Below are 26,508 nucleotides of genomic sequence, written 5' to 3'. Positions count from 1 at the left end.
ATGCATACATACAGGTCCTTTGGTTGAACTCTCCCCCTCCCCCCACCCTCCCCCTACCCTCCCCTATCCTCCCTCTGAGGCCCGATAGTCCGATCGATGCCTCCTTGCTTCTGGTTCTGTTCTTGTTCCTCAGTCTATGTTGTTCATCATTTCCCCTAGATGAGCGAGATCATATGTCACTAGATATATACTAATAAGAACTGAATGTGAGACGAGCAATAATAGTTATGCTGACAGGCAAATGAATCAATCTGTAGCGAGCTTCCCCCTGGACCAACAGTTCTTTTGAGACCCAATTTCAATGTCCAGTAGTTCCTTATGTGTACATGTCAGCACTGACCCCTCAGCTCTGGATGGTGGACAAATGGTGGTAATGGAGGTCCGACTCCCTCTGGTTTGGTCTCGGCCGAACCCAGGGGCACGGCGTCACCCGGACTAAGGGGCACGTGGCCTCACCCATACCCAAGGGGCGCGTGGTCTCACCCGGGCCTGGGACCCAGCCTCACCCGGATGGATCCAGGGGCGCACGGCCTCACCCGGACCCAGGATCTGGCTTCACCCGTACCCAGGGACGGTTGGCCTCTCCCAGACCCAGGGGCACGTGGCCTCACCCAGGCTTAGTTGCACAAGGCCTCACCTGGATCCAGGGACACATGGTCTCTCCCGGACCCAGGGACGCTTGGCCTCTCCCAGACCCAGGGCCTCTTGGGTTCACCCGGGACTAGGTGCACGAGGCCTCACCCGGATCCAAGGACACATGGTCTCACCCGGCCCCAGGGACGCTTGGCCTCTCCCAGACCCAGGGCCACTTGGGCTCACCCGGGCCTAGGTGCACGAGGCCTCACCCGGATCCTGGGACACATGGTCTCACCCGGACCCAGGGACGCTTGGCCTCTCCCAGACCCAGGGCCACTTGGGCTCACCCGGGCCTAGGTGCACGAGGCCTCATCCGGATCCAGGGACGCATGGTCTCACCCGGACCCAGGGACGCTTGGCCTCTCCCAGACCCAGGGGCACGTGGCCTCACCCGGGCCTAGGTGCACGAGGCCTCACTCGGATCCAGGGACACATGGTCTCACCCGGACCCAGGGACGCTTGGCCTCTTCCAGAGCCAGGGCCACTTGGGCTCACCCGGGCCTAGGTGCACGAGGCCTCACCCGGATCCAGGGACACATGGTCTCACCCGGACCCAGGGACGCTTGGCCTCTCCCAGTCCCAGGGGCACGTGGCCTCACCCGGGCCTAGGTGCACGAGGCCTCATCCGGCTCCAGGGACACATGGTCGCACCCAGACCCAGGGACGCTTGGCCTCTCCCAGACCCAGGGCCACTTGGGCTCACCCGGGCCTAGGTGCACGAGGCCTCGCCCGGATCCAGGGACACATGGTCTCACCCGGACCCAGGGACGCTTGGCCTCTCAGACCCAAGGGCACGTGACCTCACCCAGGCCTAGGTGCACGAGGTCTCACCCGGATCCAGGGACACATGGTCTCGCCTGGACCCAGGGGTGTGTGGGCTCTCCCAGACCCAGGGGCGCTTGGCCTCGCCCAGGCACGGGATCTAGCGTCATCCGGGTCCAGGGGCACATGGCCTCACCCGGACCCGGAGTCCGGCCTCACCTGGACCCAGGGGCATGTGGCCTCACCTAGACCCAGGGACGTGAGGCCTCACTTATACCCAGAGGCGTGTGACCACACCCGAGCCCAGAGGCGCGCAACCCCGCCCGCACCCGGGTCTCAGCGGAGCCCCGTCTTCCCGATCCCAATTCCTGCCGGTCAATCCCCCCTCAGCAATTCCCCTGGCCATCCTTCCAGAGCTCCAGTATGGCTGCTGCAGAACTCGTCGGGCGGCGGCTCGGCGAAGCTCCAGTGCGCCCGGTGCAGGGTGGTGGGCCGGTCTGGCATCGCTGCGTCGGCCCTTGGGTCTGCATCGGTGGCCGGTCACCGAGCATGCGCACCTGGCCGCTTCCGGGGCGTTGAGATTCTTGACGGACTCGGAGGTCAGCAAGCGCGGAGTCTCCCACCCCATGTCTCATAGGGGCTCGTCTGTCCGTGCTTGGCTGCCAGTGGAGCCGTCCCCTCAGCCGGAGACCGCCGGGGGAACTGCGCCGAGCACGTTCTAGGCCGCTGTTGTATCGCCTGAGCCATAGTTCTTTTGTGTCGCCTGAGCTGTAGTTCTTAAAGTGTGGTCTTTGGGTCACCGGCATCAGCATCATCCCACATACCCCTCTTTTATTCTAGTTGTAGAGCATCTACTCAGCCAGCCCTATGGTGGTCTTGGATGGTGTCTGCTCTGCTCTCTTGTCGTAGTCTCAAGGTTGTTGTGGTAGGCAACAATCAGGCTTCCGCCCTATGCCTCCATCTTGGTCCTCCTTTGTATAGTTAAGTCTTGATTGTTGTTGGTGTCACTGGGGGGGCTCTCTTTGTCTATAAAGGAAGAGTTGCTGTGCAGGAGACACGTTTATGGGCCGGGTCTTGGTGCAGCAAAGCTTTGGCGCTCACTGAATATTCCTGTTGAATGTGTCCCTTATGCACGTGGTTGAAATCTGGTGTCATCTCCCACAGACCACTAGATGCCCTCGTTTCTGGGTCTCCAATGGGGTGTAGATCAGCTACTGCCTTAGGCACTCAGCAAGGATTACAGCAAAAACTGTAGTTTCTTCCTCCTGTCTGAGTGGCCCTGGAGCAGTCCGACTAGAACAGCAGTTCATCTGGTCCGCTGCCAGAGGGCAGGCCACCCACATGCATAAGCCATTGCTTGGGGCGCAGGTGTGCCTGCAAGACTTGCTGGGCAGGTCTTCAAAACGTGCGGGGCGGGTCCCAGGGCGGGGCGTGGTCTCAGGGCGCCAACAGGCCATGGTGCGGCGAGTCGCGATGGCTGTGAGTCTGGTCCTTCTGTCTTCCACGTATCTAAGTCCCCTCGTTCCGCACTCCAGCGCAGCAAACACTGATTGCTGGGCGCACCTCCGCAAGAGTCCCGCCTCTCCCCGCAGGCATCTGGGTCTCCCGCGGTTCGCCAGAAGATGGATTTCAGGGTGATGGAGAGCTAATCTCCCCTAGGTTTGGAACAAAAGCCCCTTTCCCCCGCCACCAGCCAGACCCACGCGCCTCCACACCTCATCCCCTCCGATTTCGCTGGGTGCGAGGCAACAGAACAGCCTTTAACCTCCGCCGCCATCTTTTTCAAACTTCCCAATTTGTACTTCTTAATCCCTTCATTTCAGTCAACTCTACTGAAGTCTAGCGCCGCCGGGAGGTGCACGGAAAGGGTGCCCGGGCCTCCGTCCGGTGCACGGTGCGCGCGTCCCGCCGAACCAGGCGCGCGAGGGCCGCGCGGCGGGGACGGGCGCTGGGCGGCCGCCGAACTCCAGGCACCGCCATCGCCGCGTTCCGGGCGTCGCCGCCGCGGCGTCCCCCCAATTTGTACTTCTTAATCCCTTGAATTCAGTCAACTCTACTGAAGTCTAGCGCCGCCGGGAGGTGCACGGAGAGGGCGCCCGGGCCTCCGTCCAGTGTGCGGGGCGCGCGGCCCGCGGCACCAGGCGCGCGGGGGCTGCGCGGCGGGGACGGGAGCTGGGAGGCCGCCGGGCTCCGGGCGCCGCTGCTGCGGCGGCGTCCCCAGCGTCCCGGGCCGGGCGGCCTGCGGGGGCGGCGGAGTTGCGAAAGTGAGTGAGTTTCCCAGGGTTTCGCCCGGAATGGGGTTCAGTGCAATCGGAGCTGACGCTCAGCGCACTCCGGAGCCTTTATCTCCTTCCTGCCAGTGAACGCCGGCCAGGTCATCAGCCACCCCTTCCTCTCCGGTTCCATCCTCCCCGCAGGCGCGTGTGCTCGTGTCTCCGCCCGTTTCTCCATACCTCAGGTTTTACGGCTTCCCCGACTGTCCCCGTGGCCTTCTCCTTCCCCCCAGCTGTGGGCATTTCAGTCCACCAACTTTCCTGTGGTTCTGGACGATGTCCGTTCTGACCTCTAGTTGTATTTTTGAAATTGTTGTGCCCGGCTGCAGGTTAGGTGTTTAACCTATGGCGCCATCTTGGTTCCTCCCATACTGGCTTTTTAAAGGCACATTAAAACACTACTTGGAAACCTCGCTTAACTAACATTTTGATTTCTTAGTGTTCTCAATACTTCCATACTATTCTATAGCTCAAGGAAAATGAGTTTTTCAGTGTTTCACCAAAACCTTTTCCCGAAAAGGCCAACTCATTTTGACTGGAAAAATAAATGAAAACAGTGTCACACATGGTTCTCAGCTGTTTGAACAAGATTTCCCAGTGACAAAATTGTGCTGTTCATATATTCAGTCTATTGGAATATGTATTCCTAGTGTGTGAAGCACATTTCTAAATATTTCCCTAGTCTGGAGTTGTAAATTCTCAGTGCTACACTCCAATTTGTCCAGTGATTGATGCTCATTCATTGTGAATTCCCAATGTTACTACACCATGACCCTAACCCTGGCCCTAACCTTCTAACCCTAACCCTAAACCTAGCCCTAACCTGAGCCTGAACCCTAGCTAGCCCGAACCCTTATCCTAACCCTAACCCTATCCCGAACCCCAATTCTCTAACCCTAACACCAGAACTAACCTCGGTGACGTCATCACTCCCAGCAGGTCCCCTGGCCCAATCCATTATCACCTGGGAGCACTTCAGGCTGCCCACGTGGCCCCTCCCCCTTGGTGACGCCAGCACTTCTGGTTTAAAGGCCTAACCAAGCTTCTTTCAAAAACGCCAACTCATTGTCACTGAACTATAAATGTAACCAATACCCAACTCGGTTCTATGTTCTATGTTCCCTGTCAGGAAACAATGTGTTACAGATATTAAGGCCCTTTATTCACGTATTCCTAGTGTTTGAAACACTTTCTTAGACATTTCCCTAGGTTATCATTGTGAATTTGCCGATTTGGAGTCAGTTACTTCTAGTGAGTCATGCTCCTTCATTGTGAATTCCAATGTGTTTAGACAGCGTTTTTTACATATATACCAGCATTTTAACCATTATTACCACTTGAAAGGCTATCCTACCTTTTACAACGCTTTGTTGTTGTTTTTTAAATTTTTTTATTGATTAAAGTGTCACATATTTGTCCTCATCTCCCCATTCCCATCCCACACCCCTCCCCACCCATGCCCCCACCCCCCTGTTGTCCTTAACCACTGGTTAGGCTCATATGCTTGCACACAAGTCCATTGGTTGATCTCTCCCCTTTAACCCCACTTCCCCTACCCTCCCTCTGAGGCCGACAGTCTGATCCATGCCTCCTTTTTTCTGGGTCTGTTCTTGTTCATCCGTCTATGTTGTTCATTATTTCCCCTAGATGAGTGAGATCATGTGCTATTAGAAATACACTTATAAGAACCGAAAATGAGACAAGCAAAAATGGATGGTGACAGTCAAATGAATCAGTCTATAGTGAGTTTCTTTCTGGGCCAACAGTTCTTTTGAGTCCCAATTTCAATGTCAAACAGTTCCTTATGTGTACATGTCAGCACTGACATTACAGTTCTGGATGGTGGACAATTGGTGGTAATGCAGGTTCGACTCTCTCTGGTTTGGTCCTGGGCAACCTGCAGTGATGCACAGCTGCTAACTGCTAGTATGGGAAGGCCACATCAGTGTCTTCCATCTCTGGACTGCTTCTCTTCTGTCTTCATGGCTGGAGTAGTCCTGTCGATTCCTCTCTGTTGCTTGAATCCACATGGTCTCGGAGTTGTTTTCTGAAAATATACAAACATATTCTCGACCAAAAGTTAATAAAGGAATATTTTCTATAAATTTGACTTGGGATCCTATTTCATTTTTTGCCCAAATGATTTTTCTCTGGCTTGTTTTGATACCTTGTGTGTTTTTCATGGGTGTCTTGCTTTTAGCCTTACAATTAATTTTCTAAAGTATTAATTTTCTAGATGTAATTCACTTTCAGGATATTTTTCCTTACATGATATTCTTCTACTACCCCCTCCTTTTTTGTTTTAAATGTTAGGAGGCTTTTGAAAATTTTATAATGTAGTCTTGATGGCTTTTAAATTTTAATTTTTTGCACAATAATATTACTGTTTAAGGTTTATTACATGGTGCACAATTTTATCATGAGATGAAGTACCAATAAAAATTTTAGTTAACACTTTAGGAACACCTTTTTTACCAGTACAATTAATTTTTCTAGAATATTCACTTGTTTCAACTAGCCAATTTAAATTTGCCTGAAAACTTGACTACTATTTTACTGTCAAATTTATTACTCTAACAACAATCTTATTTTACCCTATAAATATTGGTGGAGGGGATTATTTGCCTTCTTGAGTAGGTCCTGAGCATTTCTGGTGCTAAGCTGGATTTAGATATCGTAAACCCACTTCCCCACACCATGGGTACAAGACAACTCAAACAATTCTTGTTGGAGTGAGAGGGCAGCTGCTGTTGGCCAAGTCTCTGTCAGTCACCTGGGTCCTGATCTGAGCTGGGTATGGGAAGCACAAAGCAGCCATGGGGGCAGGAGACCTCCCTCCGAAGGGGCTAGGGGTCAGGCTCCTGCAATGTTGGGTCTATTGGAACATGTATTCCTAGTGTATGAAGCACATTTCTAAATATTTCCCTAGTCTGGAGTTCTGAATTCTCAGTGCTATACTCTCATTTGTCCAGTACCCTGCCGGGAGCCCGAGAGGCTCTGACTCTGCTCTCCGCACCCTGCCTGAAGCCCTGGGGGCACTGTACTCTGCTCTCAGCACCCAACCAGGATCCCAGAAGTCACTGAAACTGCTCTCAGCACCCTGACAAGAGCCCAGGAGGCACAGTGATCTGCTCTCAGCACCCAACATGGTGCCCGGGAGGCACTGACTCTGCTCTCAGCACCCTTCCGGGAGTCGGAAGGCACTGACTCTGCTCTCAGCACCCTGCTGGGAGCCTGGGAGGAACCATGCTCTGCTCTCAGCACCCTGCCGGGTGCCAGGGAAGCACTGACTCTGCTCTCAGCACCTTGCCGGTTGCCAGGAAACACTGACTCTGCTCTCAGCACTCTTCCGGGAGTCGGAAGGCACTGACTCTGCTCTCAGCACCATGCCAGGAGCTCGGGAGACACTGTGCTCTGCTCTCAGCACCCTGCCGGGAGTCCAGAAGGCACTCACTCTGTTCGCAGGTAATGTTTGTAAATTTCCAGAGTTTGATTCACTTTCATCCATTGTTTCAAGCTCATTCATTTTGAATTCCAAGGGTTTAAATAGCGTTTTTATATACATCCCAGCATTTTCAAAAACAATTATTACCATTTGAAAGACTATCCTATAGTTCACAATGCTTTGAATACAAATTCTCAGTATTTCAAAATTCAGTAGAGATGTTAAGGTTCTAAAACGTATTCCAAGTGTTTTAGAAACACTCTGACACATCCCCCTGGTCTGTTATTTTGAGCTCTGAGAGTTTATCATTTTAATACAGCTATCTTACCTGCTTTTTAAAGATACATTATTACTACTTTGAACACTAGCCTAATTATCATTTTGATTTCTTAGTGTTTTAAATACTTTCATCCTGTTATATAGACCTATGAAAACGAATTTTTAAGTGTTTCACCAACTTTTTTCCAAAAACGCCAACTCATTTTGACGGGAAAAGTAAATGTAAACAGTATCACACTCAGTTGTCAGCTCTTTGATCACGATTTCCCAGTGACAAAATTGTGTTGTTAAGATATTAAATCTAATTGAACATGTATTTCTAGTGTATAAAGCTCATCCTATGTAATAAAAGACTAATATGCAAATCGACCAAACGGCAAAATGACCGGTAGCGATAATGTGGAATGACCACCAGGGGGCAGACACTCAATTCAGGAGCTGCCCCCTGGTGGTCAGTGTGCTCCCACAGGGGGAGTGCTGCTTAGCCAGAAAACAGGCTCATGGCTGGTAAGTGCCCCTGAGGGCTCCCAGACTGTGAGAGGGCGCAGGCCAGGCTGACGGACACCCCGCACGCCAGAGTGCACGAATTTCGTACACTGGGCTTCCAGTTTCTAAATATTTCCCTAGTCTGTACTTGTGAATTCTCAGTGTTACACTCACATTTCTCCACTACAGGCAATTGCACCGAAGACGGAAGGTGCACTCCTGCCCCGAATCTTGGGCAAGCTCAGGAGATGGCATTACCTACCGGGTGCCCTCAGTTTTCTCATTGTTATTTTTCCTTGCCAAAGCTCACGTCCCCCTCCTCAGACAGTGGACCAATGCAGGGCCTTGAGAGGCACTAGGAAGCCCGCCCCCTTCCAGCCACGCTGCAGCACTCCACCTCCAAACACCCAAACACCCGCACTAGGCCCAAGAAACTGGCTAGGCCACACCCAGATGCTCCTTGGAGATGTTGGGGGTAGGGGGCACATCGGGTTCTACCCTGGAATCCAAACCCCAGGAAGCTCCCCACACCCACACTCACCCCGGCCCCTGCCATCACGAACTACACTCCCAATCAGGGAAAGGCACCCCTGGGATGGAGGCGTGAGTGTCTTTTACCCTGACTAAGGGAACAGGCTCCAGCAGGTTTGGCTCAGTGGACAGAGCGCAGGACTGTGGATGGAAGGAAGGGTCACGGGATCCACTGGGATCAAGGCCACTTACCTCCCTTGCAGACTGGATCCCTCCCTGCCTGCTCAGGGCGCCTGTGGGAGGCAACCGATCCAAGTGTCTCCCTTACATCCATGTTTCCCTCTGCCTCTCCGGGCCTCTTCCACTCACCCAAAGAATCAATGGAAAAATATCCTGGCAGAGGATTAAGATGGATGGATGGATGGATGGATGGATGAGTGAATGAATGAATGAGGTGGGACAGCTGAACACTCTAGTGGCAATCTGAGATCTGGCTCTCCTGGGTCATCTTCATCCCATGGGCACAGCGCCCTCCGTACCCACCCTCAACTCAGGGCCCACTCTGATGCCGGGGGTCTAGGCTCTAGCTCCAGGACAAGGTTGTCAAAAAGTTGGACTAGTCCAACTGAGCCTCCATGACCTCCTCACGATCTCCTGGGTGGAGCTCTGACTGGCAAGGCCTGGTGTCCGGCCCATTAGAGAAAACTGCCTGGGTCTCACTCACCACGGCAGGAAAACCCACCAGCAAGTCATTTTCCCTCCTCTGGTGGTACCCAGGGTTGTCCGAATAGACTTCTAGCCAGGAAGGAAAAAGATGACCCTGTGATGCCTAGGATTTCCGGAGGGTAGGGGAGCTTGGTCCCCAGCACTCACTTGCTCTTGTGCCCCCCATGACCTCAGATAGGCACTTGAGAGACCCAGCAAACCAGCCCTCCTGCAGTTTCTTCCACTCCAACACACCTCGCACTCGCACTGGCACTCGCACACGCACACAAGCACGCGCACACGCAAGCACGCAGGCAAGCACGCAGACAGTGGAAAGGACGGATGTGATGCCCTCAAGTGCTCCCAGCTGTGGCCTCCCTGGGATGGGCCAGCGCTAGGCTGTCACAGGTTCCCTGAGGCTCCACACTGCCCAGTGACAGCAGGCCTCAGAAGGGAGACTAGAGCCACCGTCTGCGCTGAGCGGAACAGCTTTGGCTGTGAGCTCTTGCAAAAGACACCCCCTGAGACCATCCGGAGACCAGGGGAGGACACCCTGCTCTCTCCGAGGTCTCCAGTCAAGTGAGGTGACAGGGGCCTGGCTCAGGAATGCGGGAGCCCGGTGACCAGAGTTCTAGTTTCTCTATTGTCCTGTGACTGAAGAAGTGACATCACGTGTGCAAGGTTCCGTGACCTGCATGTTTTCATTTTGGCAGGCTTACCCGGAGACCACTCAGAGCTTAGGACTGACACCCACCACCTCCCATAAAGAGTCCAAGTTTTCCAACTCAGCTTTCCCCCACGGCTTCCCCTTCAGCGCCACCAGGGTCCCGGCGTTCAGGAGAGGCGAGTTAGACCTGTGTGTGCCTGATGGGCTGAGTGTCCCGGCAAAACCATTGTGTCCTCCTGGGCCTTGGCAGGGACCCTCCCGACACACGACACACGAGGGATGCTGCAAGAAAACATTTTCTAGAGACGTGGGCAGGTGTCTATGACAAGAAACCTGCCACCCCCGTGGGCAGTGGGACGCGTGCAGGATGACACGCAACAACTCAGAGGTGGCCAAAGTCTAAGACGGGGTTGGCTGTGGCCCAAACGGCCGCTTCCAACAGGCCTGGGTTTCGGCACCGTGATCCTGGTCGAGCCACAGCGCTCTGGGCCACTTGCAGAGGTCTTCACCGGTCCGTCCGTCCCGTTGGTCTGTCCATCCGTCCAAGGGTGAGAGGGAGGAAAGGAAGGTGTGACCGCCCGCGCCAAGTCACCTTCGAGGTCTCCCTGGACACGTCGCAGGTGACCTTGGGCTTGCTGTGGGCCTCCGTGGTGGGCGGCCTCCAACTCCCCTGGCCCTGGACCCTTCCTTCGCACATGCACATTTTTTGGCAACAACTAAGCGTTGACCAGTTGGCTTGTCCAAACAAGAGGCTGCTGCTGGGATGTGAAGGGGAATCCCTAGGGGAGCCCAGTTGTGGAGGGCGCCCCCTTCCGGCTACCCAGCACAGCGCACCCGCTCCCGCGAGCCGCCCTCCAGCATTTGGCCTGCCTGGGAAGCTCAGAATGGCGGGCGTGCAGGCAGGCGGGCAGGCGGACTGGCGGGAGGCGGCTGAGGGCTCAGCAGGGAGAGTGGTCCGTGCCAGAGGGCTGGCGCCCGCACGCGCGGGCGGGCGGAGGGTGGAGGGGGCTGAGCCCCAGGCCAGCCAGGGGGCCCGGGGCTCGGCGGGCCCAGAGGCCCGGAGGCCCGGAGGCCCGGCGCGGGCTCTTGAGGCTCCCTTAGGCCGGCTCTCGCGTCTACGGCCATACCACCCTGAATGCGCCCGATCTCGTCTGATCTCTGAAGCTAAGCAGGGTCGGGCCTGGTTAGTACTTGGATGGGAGACCGCCTGGGAATACCGGGTGCTGTAGGCTTTTGCTTTTGCTTTGATTCTCATGATTTTTTCCGCCTGCCCCATCCTCCTCCCTTTGGAGGCGTGTGTGGGGGGGAACCTCCCGTCCCCCGGGGCTACTCTTGGAATTCAACCCTCACCCCCCATCGCGCGCCCCCTTCCTTCCCTGCCCAAAGTTAGGAAAAGGGGTCTCGCGCCTTCCTCGCAGCTCCCCGGCTTCGGCTTCGGGATCGCAGGGGCGTGTGTGTCCGGTTCTCCCCCACAGGTGGAAGCCCCCAGCGCTCTTCCGGGGATGGGGATGGGGATGGGGATGGGGATGGGGATGGGCATGGGGATGGGGATGGGCATGGGGATGGGCATGGGGATGGGCATGGGGATGGGGATGGGGATGGGGATGGGGATCGGGGGCCAATAGGCGCCCCACAACAGGGGGAACGGATCGAACCCCCGCTGCTGCCACGGGGAGGTAGCTCCCCAAACTGCTAAGGGAACCCCGCGGTCTCCGCCAGGGGCCCGGGCCGACCCTCGCGTTTTGCCATCCCCAGGGGGCTTCGTCCTACCCGTTGGCGGTGGACACCCCCTTCCGCACATCAGGCTATCGCACCCCCAAGGGAAGGCGCCCGCCTGCCCCGCATCTTTGGCAAGCTCAGGAGATGGCATTCCCTGCCTGCCGGGTGCCCTAGGCTTTTCTCATGGTTACTTTGTGCTTGCCCAAGATCGCCCCCTTCCGTCCCCGCCTCCCTCCGGGCCAATGCAGGGCCCTGTGGCTCACTAGGATGCCCGCCCCGCTTCCTGCCACGCTGCAGCACTCCCGCCTCCCCACCCCCAAACACCCGCCCTGGGCCCAGGAGAGTGGCTGGGCCACTCCCAACCTGGCCTTGGCGATGTTGGGGGTGGGGGGCACCCCTGGGTCTACTCTGGGATCCCACGCCCAGGAGCCTCCCCACACCCACACCCACACCCACACCCGCCCCGCCCCTGCCTCCGCCCCCGCCCCCGCCCCCGCCCCTGCCACCAAGACCTCCACCCCCAATCAGGGAAAGGTGTCTCCCGCCTTACAGAGGGCACCCCTGGCTTGGAGGGATGTGTGTCTGTTACCCAGACTAGGGGAACAGGCTCCAGCGGGTTTGGCTCAGTGGACAGAGCGCAGGCCTGAGGATGGAAGGGTCTCGGGTTCCACTGGGGTCAAGGCCACTTACCTCCCTTGCAGGCTGGATCCCTCCCAGCGCCCTCAGGGTGCCTGCGGGAGGCAACCAATCCAAGTGTCTCCCTCACATCCATCTTTCCCTCTGCCTCTCCGGGCCTCTTCCAGTCTCCCTAAGAAGCAATGGAAAAATATCCTGGCAGAGGATTAAGATGGATGGATGGATGGATGGATGGATGGATGGATGGATGGATGGATGGGTGAACGTGGAACAGCAATACACTCTAGTGGGAATCTGACATCTGCCTCTCCTGGGTCATCTTCATCCCGTGGGCACAGCGCCCTCCGTACCCACCCTCAACTCTGGGCCCACTCTGACTGCCGGGGGGTCTGGTCTCTAGCTCCCGGACAGGGTTGGCAAGAAGTTGGACTAGTCCAACTGAGCCTCCATGACCTCCTCACCTTCTCCCGGGTGCAGCTCTGATAGGCAGCGCCCGGTGTCCGGGCCGTTATAGAAAACTGCCTGGGTCTCACTCACCACGGCAGGAAAACCCACCATAAAGTCATTTTCCCTCCTCTGGTGGTACCCAGCGTTGTGTGAACAGACCTGCAGCCACGAAGGAATAAAACGACCGCGCGACGCCTAGGATTTCCAGAGGGTAGGGAGCTTGGTCCCCAGCACTCACTTCCTCTTGTGCCCGCCATGACCTCAGATAGGCACCTGAGAGACGCAGCAAACCAGCGCTCCTGCAGTTTCTCCCACTCCAACTCGCGCACGTGCACGCACAAGCACGTACACGGCGGCAAGGACGGAAGTGATGCCCTCAAGTGCTCCCAGCTGTGGCCTCCCTGGGTTGGGCCAGCGCTAGGCTGTCACAGGTTCCCTGAGGCTCCACACTGCCCAGTGACAGCAGGCGTCAGAAGGGAGACTAGAGCCACCGTCTGCGCTGAGCGGAACAGCTTTGGCTGTGAGCTCTTGCAAAAGACACCCCCTGAGACCATCCGGAGACCAGGGGAGGACACCCTGCTCTCTCCGAGGTCTCCAGTCAAGTGAGGTGACAGGGGCCTGGCTCAGGAATGCGGGTGCCCGGTGACCAGAGTTCTATGTTCTGTATTGTCCTGTGACCGGGCAAGTGACATCACGTGGGCAAGGTTCCGTGACCTATATGTTTTCCTTTCGGCAGGCTTCCCCAGAGACCCCCTCAGGGCTTTGGACCGACACCCCCCACCCCCCATAAACAGTCCAAGTTTTCCGACTCAGCTTTCCCCCAGGGCTTCCCCTTCCGCGCCACCAGGGTCCCGGCGTTCAGGAGAGGCGAGTTAGACCTGTGTCTGCCTGATGGGCTGATTGGCCCGGCCAAGCCATCGTGTCCTGGGGGTGTGAAGGGGAATCCCCAGGGGAGCCCAGTGTTGGAGGGCGCCCCCTTCCGGCTACCCAGCACAGCGCACCCGCTCCCGCGAGCCGCCCTCCAGCATTTGGCCTGCCTGGGAAGCTCAGAAGGGGGGCGTGCAGGCAGGCGGGCAGGCAGGCTGGCGGGAGGCGGCTGAGGGCTCAGCAGGGAGAGTGGTCCGTGCCAGAGGGCGGGCGCGCGGGCGCGGGCGGGCGGAGGGTGGAGGGGGCTGAGCCCCAGGCCAGCCAGGGGGCCCGGGGCTCGGCGGGCCCGGAGGCCCGGAGGCCCGGCGCGGGCTCTTGAGGCGCCCTTAGGCCGGCTCTCGCGTCTACGGCCATACCACCCTGAACGCGCCTGATCTCGGAAGCTAAGCAGGGTCGGGCCTGGTTAGTACTTGGATGGGAGACCGCCTGGGAATACCGGGTGCTGTAGGCTTTTGCTTTTGCTTTGATTCTCATGATTTTTTCCGCCTGCCCCATCCTCCTCCCTTTGGAGGCGTGTGTGGGGGGGAACCTCCCGTCCCCCGGGGCTACTCTTGGAATTCAACCCTCACCCCCCATCGCGCGCCCCCTTCCTTCCCTGCCCAAAGTTAGGAAAAGGGGTCTCGCGCCTTCCTCGCAGCTCCCCGGCTTCGGCTTCGGGATCGCAGGGGCGTGTGTGTCCGGTTCTCCCCCACAGGTGGAAGCCCCCAGCGCTCTTCCGGGGATGGGGATGGGGATGGGGATGGGCATGGGCATGGGGATGGGGATGGGGATGGGGATGGGGATGGGCATGGGGATGGGCATGGGGATGGGGATGGGGATGGGGATGGGGATCGGGGGCCAATAGGCGCCGCACAACAGGGGGAACGGATCGAACCCCCGCTGCTGCCACGGGGAGGTAGCTCCCCAAACTGCTAAGGGAACCCCGCGGTCTCCGCCAGGGGCCCGGGCCGACCCTCGCGTTTTGCCATCCCCAGGGGGCTTCGTCCTACCCGTTGGCGGTGGACACCCCCTTCCGCACATCAGGCTATCGCACCCCCAAGGGAAGGCGCCCGCCTGCCCCGCATCTTTGGCAAGCTCAGGAGATGGCATTCCCTGCCTGCCGGGTGCCCTAGGCTTTTCTCATGGTTACTTTGTGCTTGCCCAAGATCGCCCCCTTCCGTCCCCGCCTCCCTCCGGGCCAATGCAGGGCCCTGTGGCTCACTAGGATGCCCGCCCCGCTTCCTGCCACGCTGCAGCACTCCCGCCTCCCCACCCCCAAACACCCGCCCTGGGCCCAGGAGAGTGGCTGGGCCACTCCCAACCTGGCCTTGGCGATGTTGGGGGTGGGGGGCACCCCTGGGTCTACTCTGGGATCCCACGCCCAGGAGCCTCCCCACACCCACACCCACACCCACACCCGCCCCGCCCCTGCCTCCGCCCCCGCCCCCGCCCCCGCCCCTGCCACCAAGACCTCCACCCCCAATCAGGGAAAGGTGTCTCCCGCCTTACAGAGGGCACCCCTGGCTTGGAGGGATGTGTGTCTGTTACCCTGACTAGGGGAACAGGCTCCAGCGGGTTTGGCTCAGTGGACAGAGCGCAGGCCTGAGGATGGAAGGGTCTCGGGTTCCACTGGGGTCAAGGCCACTTACCTCCCTTGCAGGCTGGATCCCTCCCAGCGCCCTCAGGGTGCCTGCGGGAGGCAACCAATCCAAGTGTCTCCCTCACATCCATCTTTCCCTCTGCCTCTCCGGGCCTCTTCCAGTCTCCCTAAGAAGCAATGGAAAAATATCCTGGCAGAGGATTAAGATGGATGGATGGATGGATGGATGGATGGATGGATGGATGGATGGGTGGATGGGTGAACGTGGAACAGCAATACACTCTAGTGGGAATCTGACATCTGCCTCTCCTGGGTCATCTTCATCCCGTGGGCACAGCGCCCTCCGTACCCACCCTCAACTCTGGGCCCACTCTGACTGCCGGGGGGTCTGGTCTCTAGCTCCCGGACAGGGTTGGCAAGAAGTTGGACTAGTCCAACTGAGCCTCCATGACCTCCTCACCTTCTCCCGGGTGCAGCTCTGATAGGCAGCGCCCGGTGTCCGGGCCGTTATAGAAAACTGCCTGGGTCTCACTCACCACGGCAGGAAAACCCACCATAAAGTCATTTTCCCTCCTCTGGTGGTACCCAGCGTTGTGTGAACAGACCTGCAGCCACGAAGGAATAAAACGACCGCGCGACGCCTAGGATTTCCAGAGGGTAGGGAGCTTGGTCCCCAGCACTCACTTCCTCTTGTGCCCGCCATGACCTCAGATAGGCACCTGAGAGAGGCAGCAAACCAGCGCTCCTGCAGTTTCTCCCACTCCAACTCGCGCACGCGCACGCACAAGCACGTACACGGCGGCAAGGACGGAAGTGATGCCCTCAAGTGCTCCCAGCTGTGGCCTCCCTGGGTTGGGCCAGCGCTAGGCTGTCACAGGTTCCCTGAGGCTCCACACTGCCCAGTGACAGCAGGCGTCAGAAGGGAGACTAGAGCCACCGTCTGCGCTGAGCGGAACAGCTTTGGCTGTGAGCTCTTGCAAAAGACACCCCCTGAGACCATCCGGAGACCAGGGGAGGACACCCTGCTCTCTCCGAGGTCTCCAGTCAAGTGAGGTGACAGGGGCCTGGCTCAGGAATGCGGGTGCCCGGTGACCAGAGTTCTATGTTCTGTATTGTCCTGTGACCGGGGAAGTGACATCACGTGGGCAAGGTTCCGTGACCTATATGTTTTCCTTTCGGCAGGCTTCCCCGGAGACCCCCTCAGGGCTTTGGACCCACACCCCCCAGCCCCCATAAACTGTCCAAGTTTTCCGACTCAGCTTTCCCCCAGGGCTTCCCCTTCCGCGCCACCAGGGTCCCGGCGTTCAGGAGAGGCGAGTTAGACCTGTGTCTGCCTGATGGGCTGATTGGCCCGGCCAAGCCAACGTGTCCTGGGGGTGTGAAGGGGAATCCCCAGGGGAGCCCAGTGTTGGAGGGCGCCCCCTTCCGGCTACCCAGCACAGCGCACCCGCTCCCGCGAGCCGCCCTCCAGCATTTGGCCTGCCTGGGAAGCTCAGAAGGGGGGCGTGCAGGCAGGCGGGCAGGCAGGCTGGCGGGAGGCGGCTGAGGGCTCAGCAGGGAGAGTGGTCCGTGCCAGAGGGCGGGCGTGCGGGCGGGCGGGCGGAGGGTGGAGGGGGCTGAGCCCCAGGCCAGCCAGGGGGCCCGGGGCTCGGCGGGCCCGGAGGCCCGGAGGCCCGGCGCAGGCTCTTGAGGCGCCCTTAGGCCGGCTCTCGCGTCTACGGCCATACCACCCTGAACGCGCCTGATCTCAGAAGCTAAGCAGGGTCGGGCCTGGTTAGTACTTGGATGGGAGACCGCCTGGGAATACCGGCTGCTGTAGGCTTTTGCTTTTGCTTTGATTCTCATGATTTTTTCCGCCTGCCCCATCCTCCTCCCTTTGGAGGCGTGTGTGGGGGGGAACCTCCCGTCCCCCGGGGCTACTCTTGGAATTCAACCCTCACCCCCCATCGCGCGCCCCCTTCCTTCCCTGCCCAAAGTTAGGAAAAGGGGTCTCGCGCCTTCCTCGCAGCTCCCCGGCTTCGGCTTCGGGATCGCAGGGGCGTGTGTGTCCGGTTCTCCCCCACAGGTGGAAGCCCCCAGCGCTCTTCCGGGGATGGGGATGGGGATGGGGATGGGGATGGGGATGGGCATGGGGATGGGGATGGGCATGGGGATGGGAATGGGGATGGGCATGGGGATGGGGATGGGGATGGGGATCGGGGGCCAATAGGCGCCCCACAACAGGGGGAACGGATCGAACCCCCGCTGCTGCCACGGGGAGGTAGCTCCCCAAACTGCTAAGGGAACCCCGCGGTCTCCGCCAGGGGCCCGGGCCGACCCTCGCGTTTTGCCATCCCCAGGGGGCTTCGTCCTACCCGTTGGCGGTGGACACCCCCTTCCGCACATCAGGCTATCGCACCCCCAAGGGAAGGCGCCCGCCTGCCCCGCATCTTTGGCAAGCTCAGGAGATGGCATTCCCTGCCTGCCGGGTGCCCTAGGCTTTTCTCATGGTTACTTTGTGCTTGCCCAAGATCGCCCCCTTCCGTCCCCGCCTCCCTCCGGGCCAATGCAGGGCCCTGTGGCTCACTAGGATGCCCGCCCCGCTTCCTGCCACGCTGCAGCACTCCCGCCTCCCCACCCCCAAACACCCGCCCTGGGCCCAGGAGAGTGGCTGGGCCACTCCCAACCTGGCCTTGGCGATGTTGGGGGTGGGGGGCACCCCTGGGTCTACTCTGGGATCCCACGCCCAGGAGCCTCCCCACACCCACACCCACACCCACACCCGCCCCGCCCCTGCCTCCGCCCCCGCCCCCGCCCCCGCCCCTGCCACCAAGACCTCCACCCCCAATCAGGGAAAGGTGTCTCCCGCCTTACAGAGGGCACCCCTGGCTTGGAGGGATGTGTGTCTGTTACCCTGACTAGGGGAACAGGCTCCAGCGGGTTTGGCTCAGTGGACAGAGCGCAGGCCTGAGGATGGAAGGGTCTCGGGTTCCACTGGGGTCAAGGCCACTTACCTCCCTTGCAGGCTGGATCCCTCCCAGCGCCCTCAGGGTGCCTGCGGGAGGCAACCAATCCAAGTGTCTCCCTCACATCCATCTTTCCCTCTGCCTCTCCGGGCCTCTTCCAGTCTCCCTAAGAAGCAATGGAAAAATATCCTGGCAGAGGATTAAGATGGATGGATGGATGGATGGATGGATGGATGGATGGATGGATGGATGGGTGGATGGGTGAACGTGGAACAGCAATACACTCTAGTGGGAATCTGACATCTGCCTCTCCTGGGTCATCTTCATCCCGTGGGCACAGCGCCCTCCGTACCCACCCTCAACTCTGGGCCCACTCTGACTGCCGGGGGGTCTGGTCTCTAGCTCCCGGACAGGGTTGGCAAGAAGTTGGACTAGTCCAACTGAGCCTCCATGACCTCCTCACCTTCTCCCGGGTGCAGCTCTGATAGGCAGCGCCCGGTGTCCGGGCCGTTATAGAAAACTGCCTGGGTCTCACTCACCACGGCAGGAAAACCCACCATAAAGTCATTTTCCCTCCTCTGGTGGTACCCAGCGTTGTGTGAACAGACCTGCAGCCACGAAGGAATAAAACGACCGCGCGACGCCTAGGATTTCCAGAGGGTAGGGAGCTTGGTCCCCAGCACTCACTTCCTCTTGTGCCCGCCATGACCTCAGATAGGCACCTGAGAGACGCAGCAAACCAGCGCTCCTGCAGTTTCTCCCACTCCAACTCGCGCACGCGCACGCACAAGCACGTACACGGCGGCAAGGACGGAAGTGATGCCCTCAAGTGCTCCCAGCTGTGGCCTCCCTGGGTTGGGCCAGCGCTAGGCTGTCACAGGTTCCCTGAGGCTCCACACTGCCCAGTGACAGCAGGCGTCAGAAGGGAGACTAGAGCCACCGTCTGCGCTGAGCGGAACAGCTTTGGCTGTGAGCTCTTGCAAAAGACACCCCCTGAGACCATCCGGAGACCAGGGGAGGACACCCTGCTCTCTCCGAGGTCTCCAGTCAAGTGAGGTGACAGGGGCCTGGCTCAGGAATGCGGGTGCCCGGTGACCAGAGTTCTATGTTCTGTATTGTCCTGTGACCGGGGAAGTGACATCACGTGGGCAAGGTTCCGTGACCTATATGTTTTCCTTTCGGCAGGCTTCCCCAGAGACCCCCTCAGGGCTTTGGACCCACACCCCCCAGCCCCCATAAACTGTCCAAGTTTTCCGACTCAGCTTTCCCCCAGGGCTTCCCCTTCCGCGCCACCATGGTCCCGGCGTTCAGGAGAGGCGAGTTAGACCTGTGTCTGCCTGATGGGCTGATTGGCCCGGCCAAGCCAACGTGTCCTGGGGGTGTGAAGGGGAATCCCCAGGGGAGCCCAGTGTTGGAGGGCGCCCCCTTCCGGCTACCCAGCACAGCGCACCCGCTCCCGCGAGCCGCCCTCCAGCATTTGGCCTGCCTGGGAAGCTCAGAAGGGGGGCGTGCAGGCAGGCGGGCAGGCAGGCTGGCGGGAGGCGGCTGAGGGCTCAGCAGGGAGAGTGGTCCGTGCCAGAGGGCGGGCGCGCGGGCGGGCGGGCGGAGGGTGGAGGGGGCTGAGCCCCAGGCCAGCCAGGGGGCCCGGGGCTCGGCGGGCCCGGAGGCCCGGAGGCCCGGCGCGGGCTCTTGAGGCGCCCTTAGGCCGGCTCTCGCGTCTACGGCCATACCACCCTGAACGCGCCTGATCTCGGAAGCTAAGCAGGGTCGGGCCTGGTTAGTACTTGGATGGGAGACCGCCTGGGAATACCGGGTGCTGTAGGCTTTTGCTTTTGCTTTGATTCTCATGATTTTTTCCGCCTGCCCCATCCTCCTCCCTTTGGAGGCGTGTGTGGGGGGGAACCTCCCGTCCCCCGGGGCTACTCTTGGAATTCAACCCTCACCCCCCATCGCGCGCCCCCTTCCTTCCCTGCCCAAAGTTAGGAAAAGGGGTCTCGCGCCTTCCTCGCAGCTCCCTGGCTTCGGCTTCGGGATCGCAGGGGCGTGTGTGTCCGGTTCTCCCCCACAGGTGGAAGCCCCCAGCGCTCTTCCGGGGATGGGGATGGGGATGGGGATGGGCATGGGGATGGGCATGGGGATGGGGATGGGCATGGGGATGGGCATGGGGATGGGCATGGGGATGGGGATGGGGATGGGGATCGGGGGCCAATAGGCGCCGCACAACAGGGGGAACGGATCGAACCCCCGCTGCTGCCACGGGGAGGTAGCTCCCCAAACTGCTAAGGGAACCCCGCGGTCTCCGCCAGGGGCCCGGGCCGACCCTCGCGTTTTGCCATCCCCAGGGGGCTTCGTCCTACCCGTTGGCGGTGGACACCCCCTTCCGCACATCAGGCTATCGCACCCCCAAGGGAAGGCGCCCGCCTGCCCCGCATCTTTGGCAAGCTCAGGAGATGGCATTCCCTGCCTGCCGGGTGCCCTAGGCTTTTCTCATGGTTACTTTGTGCTTGCCCAAGATCGCCCCCTTCCGTCCCCGCCTCCCTCCGGGCCAATGCAGGGCCCTGTGGCTCACTAGGATGCCCGCCCCGCTTCCTGCCACGCTGCAGCACTCCCGCCTCCCCACCCCCAAACACCCGCCCTGGGCCCAGGAGAGTGGCTGGGCCACTCCCAACCTGGCCTTGGCGATGTTGGGGGTGGGGGGCACCCCTGGGTCTACTCTGGGATCCCACGCCCAGGAGCCTCCCCACACCCACACCCACACCCACACCCGCCCCGCCCCTGCCTCCGCCCCCGCCCCCGCCCCCGCCCCTGCCACCAAGACCTCCACCCCCAATCAGGGAAAGGTGTCTCCCGCCTTACAGAGGGCACCCCTGGCTTGGAGGGATGTGTGTCTGTTACCCTGACTAGGGGAACAGGCTCCAGCGGGTTTGGCTCAGTGGACAGAGCGCAGGCCTGAGGATGGAAGGGTCTCGGGTTCCACTGGGGTCAAGGCCACTTACCTCCCTTGCAGGCTGGATCCCTCCCAGCGCCCTCAGGGTGCCTGCGGGAGGCAACCAATCCAAGTGTCTCCCTCACATCCATCTTTCCCTCTGCCTCTCCGGGCCTCTTCCAGTCTCCCTAAGAAGCAATGGAAAAATATCCTGGCAGAGGATTAAGATGGATGGATGGATGGATGGATGGATGGATGGATGGATGGGTGGATGGGTGAACGTGGAACAGCAATACACTCTAGTGGGAATCTGACATCTGCCTCTCCTGGGTCATCTTCATCCCGTGGGCACAGCGCCCTCCGTACCCACCCTCAACTCTGGGCCCACTCTGACTGCCGGGGGGTCTGGTCTCTAGCTCCCGGACAGGGTTGGCAAGAAGTTGGACTAGTCCAACTGAGCCTCCATGACCTCCTCACCTTCTCCCGGGTGCAGCTCTGATAGGCAGCGCCCGGTGTCCGGGCCGTTATAGAAAACTGCCTGGGTCTCACTCACCACGGCAGGAAAACCCACCATAAAGTCATTTTCCCTCCTCTGGTGGTACCCAGCGTTGTGTGAACAGACCTGCAGCCACGAAGGAATAAAACGACCGCGCGACGCCTAGGATTTCCAGAGGGTAGGGAGCTTGGTCCCCAGCACTCACTTCCTCTTGTGCCCGCCATGACCTCAGATAGGCACCTGAGAGACGCAGCAAACCAGCGCTCCTGCAGTTTCTCCCACTCCAACTCGCGCACGCGCACGCACAAGCACGTACACGGCGGCAAGGACGGAAGTGATGCCCTCAAGTGCTCCCAGCTGTGGCCTCCCTGGGTTGGGCCAGCGCTAGGCTGTCACAGGTTCCCTGAGGCTCCACACTGCCCAGTGACAGCAGGCGTCAGAAGGGAGACTAGAGCCACCGTCTGCGCTGAGCGGAACAGCTTTGGCTGTGAGCTCTTGCAAAAGACACCCCCTGAGACCATCCGGAGACCAGGGGAGGACACCCTGCTCTCTCCGAGGTCTCCAGTCAAGTGAGGTGACAGGGGCCTGGCTCAGGAATGCGGGTGCCCGGTGACCAGAGTTCTATGTTCTGTATTGTCCTGTGACCGGGGAAGTGACATCACGTGGGCAAGGTTCCGTGACCTATATGTTTTCCTTTCGGCAGGCTTCCCCGGAGACCCCCTCAGGGCTTTGGACCCACACCCCCCAGCCCCCATAAACTGTCCAAGTTTTCCGACTCAGCTTTCCCCCAGGGCTTCCCCTTCCGCGCCACCAGGGTCCCGGCGTTCAGGAGAGGCGAGTTAGACCTGTGTCTGCCTGATGGGCTGATTGGCCCGGCCAAGCCAACGTGTCCTGGGGGTGTGAAGGGGAATCCCCAGGGGAGCCCAGTGTTGGAGGGCGCCCCCTTCCGGCTACCCAGCACAGCGCACCCGCTCCCGCGAGCCGCCCTCCAGCATTTGGCCTGCCTGGGAAGCTCAGAAGGGGGGCGTGCAGGCAGGCGGGCAGGCAGGCTGGCGGGAGGCGGCTGAGGGCTCAGCAGGGAGAGTGGTCCGTGCCAGAGGGCGGGCGTGCGGGCGGGCGGGCGGAGGGTGGAGGGGGCTGAGCCCCAGGCCAGCCAGGGGGCCCGGGGCTCGGCGGGCCCGGAGGCCCGGAGGCCCGGCGCAGGCTCTTGAGGCGCCCTTAGGCCGGCTCTCGCGTCTACGGCCATACCACCCTGAACGCGCCTGATCTCAGAAGCTAAGCAGGGTCGGGCCTGGTTAGTACTTGGATGGGAGACCGCCTGGGAATACCGGGTGCTGTAGGCTTTTGCTTTTGCTTTGATTCTCATGATTTTTTCCGCCTGCCCCATCCTCCTCCCTTTGGAGGCGTGTGTGGGGGGGAACCTCCCGTCCCCCGGGGCTACTCTTGGAATTCAACCCTCACCCCCCATCGCGCGCCCCCTTCCTTCCCTGCCCAAAGTTAGGAAAAGGGGTCTCGCGCCTTCCTCGCAGCTCCCTGGCTTCGGCTTCGGGATCGCAGGGGCGTGTGTGTCCGGTTCTCCCCCACAGGTGGAAGCCCCCAGCGCTCTTCCGGGGATGGGGATGGGGATGGGGATGGGGATGGGGATGGGCATGGGGATGGGGATGGGCATGGGGATGGGAATGGGGATGGGCATGGGGATGGGGATGGGGATGGGGATCGGGGGCCAATAGGCGCCGCACAACAGGGGGAACGGATCGAACCCCCGCTGCTGCCACGGGGAGGTAGCTCCCCAAACTGCTAAGGGAACCCCGCGGTCTCCGCCAGGGGCCCGGGCCGACCCTCGCGTTTTGCCATCCCCAGGGGGCTTCGTCCTACCCGTTGGCGGTGGACACCCCCTTCCGCACATCAGGCTATCGCACCCCCAAGGGAAGGCGCCCGCCTGCCCCGCATCTTTGGCAAGCTCAGGAGATGGCATTCCCTGCCTGCCGGGTGCCCTAGGCTTTTCTCATGGTTACTTTGTGCTTGCCCAAGATCGCCCCCTTCCGTCCCCGCCTCCCTCCGGGCCAATGCAGGGCCCTGTGGCTCACTAGGATGCCCGCCCCGCTTCCTGCCACGCTGCAGCACTCCCGCCTCCCCACCCCCAAACACCCGCCCTGGGCCCAGGAGAGTGGCTGGGCCACTCCCAACCTGGCCTTGGCGATGTTGGGGGTGGGGGGCACCCCTGGGTCTACTCTGGGATCCCACGCCCAGGAGCCTCCCCACACCCACACCCACACCCACACCCGCCCCGCCCCTGCCTCCGCCCCCGCCCCCGCCCCCGCCCCTGCCACCAAGACCTCCACCCCCAATCAGGGAAAGGTGTCTCCCGCCTTACAGAGGGCACCCCTGGCTTGGAGGGATGTGTGTCTGTTACCCTGACTAGGGGAACAGGCTCCAGCGGGTTTGGCTCAGTGGACAGAGCGCAGGCCTGAGGATGGAAGGGTCTCGGGTTCCACTGGGGTCAAGGCCACTTACCTCCCTTGCAGGCTGGATCCCTCCCAGCGCCCTCAGGGTGCCTGCGGGAGGCAACCAATCCAAGTGTCTCCCTCACATCCATGTTTCCCTCTGACTCTCCGGGCCTCTTCCAGTCTCCCTAAGAAGCAATGGAAAAATATCCTGGCAGAGGATTAAGATGGATGGATGGATGGATGGATGGATGGATGGATGGATGGATGGGTGGGTGGGTGGATGGGTGAACGTGGAACAGCAATACACTCTAGTGGGAATCTGACATCTGCCTCTCCTGGGTCATCTTCATCCCGTGGGCACAGCGCCCTCCGTACCCACCCTCAACTCTGGGCCCACTCTGACTGCCGGGGGTCTGGTCTCTAGCTCCCGGACAGGGTTGGCAAGAAGTTGGACTAGTCCAACTGAGCCTCCATGACCTCCTCACCTTCTCCCGGGTGCAGCTCTGATAGGCAGCGCCCGGTGTCCGGGCCGTTATAGAAAACTGCCTGGGTCTCACTCACCACGGCAGGAAAACCCACCATAAAGTCATTTTCCCTCCTCTGGTGGTACCCAGCGTTGTGTGAACAGACCTGCAGCCACGAAGGAATAAAACGACCACGCGACGCCTAGGATTTCCAGAGGGTAGGGAGCTTGGTCCCCAGCACTCACTTCCTCTTGTGCCCGCCATGACCTCAGATAGGCACCTGAGAGAGGCAGCAAACCAGCGCTCCTGCAGTTTCTCCCACTCCAACTCGCGCACGCGCACGCACAAGCACGTACACGGCGGCAAGGACGGAAGTGATGCCCTCAAGTGCTCCCAGCTGTGGCCTCCCTGGGTTGGGCCAGCGCTAGGCTGTCACAGGTTCCCTGAGGCTCCACACTGCCCAGTGACAGCAGGCGTCAGAAGGGAGACTAGAGCCACCGTCTGCGCTGAGCGGAACAGCTTTGGCTGTGAGCTCTTGCAAAAGACACCCCCTGAGACCATCCGGAGACCAGGGGAGGACACCCTGCTCTCTCCGAGGTCTCCAGTCAAGTGAGGTGACAGGGGCCTGGCTCAGGAATGCGGGTGCCCGGTGACCAGAGTTCTATGTTCTGTATTGTCCTGTGACCGGGGAAGTGACATCACGTGGGCAAGGTTCCGTGACCTATATGTTTTCCTTTCGGCAGGCTTCCCCGGAGACCCCCTCAGGGCTTTGGACCCACACCCCCCAGCCCCCATAAACTGTCCAAGTTTTCCGACTCAGCTTTCCCCCAGGGCTTCCCCTTCCGCGCCACCAGGGTCCCGGCGTTCAGGAGAGGCGAGTTAGACCTGTGTCTGCCTGATGGGCTGATTGGCCCGGGAGAGCCAACGTGTCCTGGGGGTGTGAAGGGGAATCCCCAGGGGAGCCCAGTGGTGGAGGGCGCCCCCTTCCGGCTACCCAGCACAGCGCAACCGCTCCCGCGAGCCGCCCTCCAGCATTTGGCCTGCCTGGGAAGCTCAGAAGGCCTGCATGGAGGCAGGCAGGCAGGCAGGCGGGCGGCCAGGCTGGAGGCAGCTGAGAGCTCAGCAGGCAGAATGGTCCTTGCCAGAGGGCTGGCGCACGGGCGGGCGGGCGGAGGGTGGAGGGGGCTGAGCCCCAGGCCAGCCAGGGGGCCCGGGGCTCGGCGGGCCCGGAGGCCCGGAGGCCCTGCGCGGGCTCTTGAGGCGCCCTTAGGCCGGCTCTCGCGTCTACGGCCATACCACCCTGAACGCGCCTGATCTCGGAAGCTAAGCAGGGTCGGGCCTGGTTAGTACTTGGATGGGAGACCGCCTGGGAATACCGGGTGCTGTAGGCTTTTGCTTTTGCTTTGATTCTCATGATTTTTTCCGCCTGTCCCATCCTCCTCCCTTTGGAGGCGTGTGTGGGGGGGAACCTCCCGTCCCCCGGGGCTACTCTTGGAATTCAACCCTCACCCCCCATCGCGCGCCCCCTTCCTTCCCTGCCCAAAGTTAGGAAAAGGGGTCTCGCGCCTTCCTCGCAGCTCCCCGGCTTCGGCTTCGGGATCGCAGGGGCGTGTGTGTCCGGTTCTCCCCCACAGGTGGAAGCCCCCAGCGCTCTTCCGGGGATGGGGATGGGGATGGGGATGGGCATGGGCATGGGGATGGGGATGGGGATGGGGATGGGGATGGGCATGGGGATGGGCATGGGGATGGGGATGGGGATGGGGATGGGGATCGGGGGCCAATAGGCGCCCCACAACAGGGGGAACGGATCGAACCCCCGCTGCTGCCACGGGGAGGTAGCTCCCCAAACTGCTAAGGGAACCCCGCGGTCTCCGCCAGGGGCCCGGGCCGACCCTCGCGTTTTGCCATCCCCAGGGGGCTTCGTCCTACCCGTTGGCGGTGGACACCCCCTTCCGCACTTCAGGCTATCGCACCCCCAAGGGAAGGGAAGGCGCCCGCCTGCCCCGCATCTTTGGCAAGCTCAGGAGATGGCATTCCCTGCCTGCCGGGTGCCCTAGGCTTTTCTCATGGTTACTTTGTGCTTGCCCAAGATCGCCCCCTTCCGTCCCCGCCTCCCTCCGGGCCAATGCAGGGCCCTGTGGCTCACTAGGATGCCCGCCCCGCTTCCTGCCACGCTGCAGCACTCCCGCCTCCCCACC

The 26,508-nt window shown here is 60.4% G+C and overlaps 1 non-coding gene and 5 pseudogenes across 1 annotated transcript; all 6 read left to right on the top strand.

Annotated features, from left to right (window-relative positions):
* The first annotated feature begins 10,837 nt into the window (after positions 1-10,837).
* LOC129148522 (5S ribosomal RNA) lies at positions 10,838-10,956 on the top strand. Its single transcript, XR_008555489.1, has one exon. It is a non-coding gene; the product is annotated as a 5S ribosomal RNA (ribosomal RNA).
* Positions 10,957-13,795: 2,839 nt separating this feature from the next.
* Positions 13,796-13,904, top strand: LOC129148527 (5S ribosomal RNA; annotated as a pseudogene).
* Positions 13,905-16,745: 2,841 nt separating this feature from the next.
* On the top strand, positions 16,746-16,854 carry LOC129148523 (5S ribosomal RNA; annotated as a pseudogene).
* Positions 16,855-19,693: 2,839 nt separating this feature from the next.
* Positions 19,694-19,802, top strand: LOC129148526 (5S ribosomal RNA; annotated as a pseudogene).
* Positions 19,803-22,633: 2,831 nt separating this feature from the next.
* LOC129148524 (5S ribosomal RNA) lies at positions 22,634-22,742 on the top strand (annotated as a pseudogene).
* A 2,850-nt stretch (positions 22,743-25,592) lies between these two features.
* Positions 25,593-25,701, top strand: LOC129148525 (5S ribosomal RNA; annotated as a pseudogene).
* Positions 25,702-26,508: the final 807 nt, after the last annotated feature.

Source organism: Eptesicus fuscus, unplaced genomic scaffold (genome assembly GCF_027574615.1).
Source record: "Eptesicus fuscus isolate TK198812 unplaced genomic scaffold, DD_ASM_mEF_20220401 scaffold_80, whole genome shotgun sequence".
NCBI lineage: Eukaryota > Metazoa > Chordata > Mammalia > Chiroptera > Vespertilionidae > Eptesicus > Eptesicus fuscus.
Note: the sequence above shows the minus strand (reverse complement) of the source record. Positions and strands in the feature narration are given on the sequence as shown.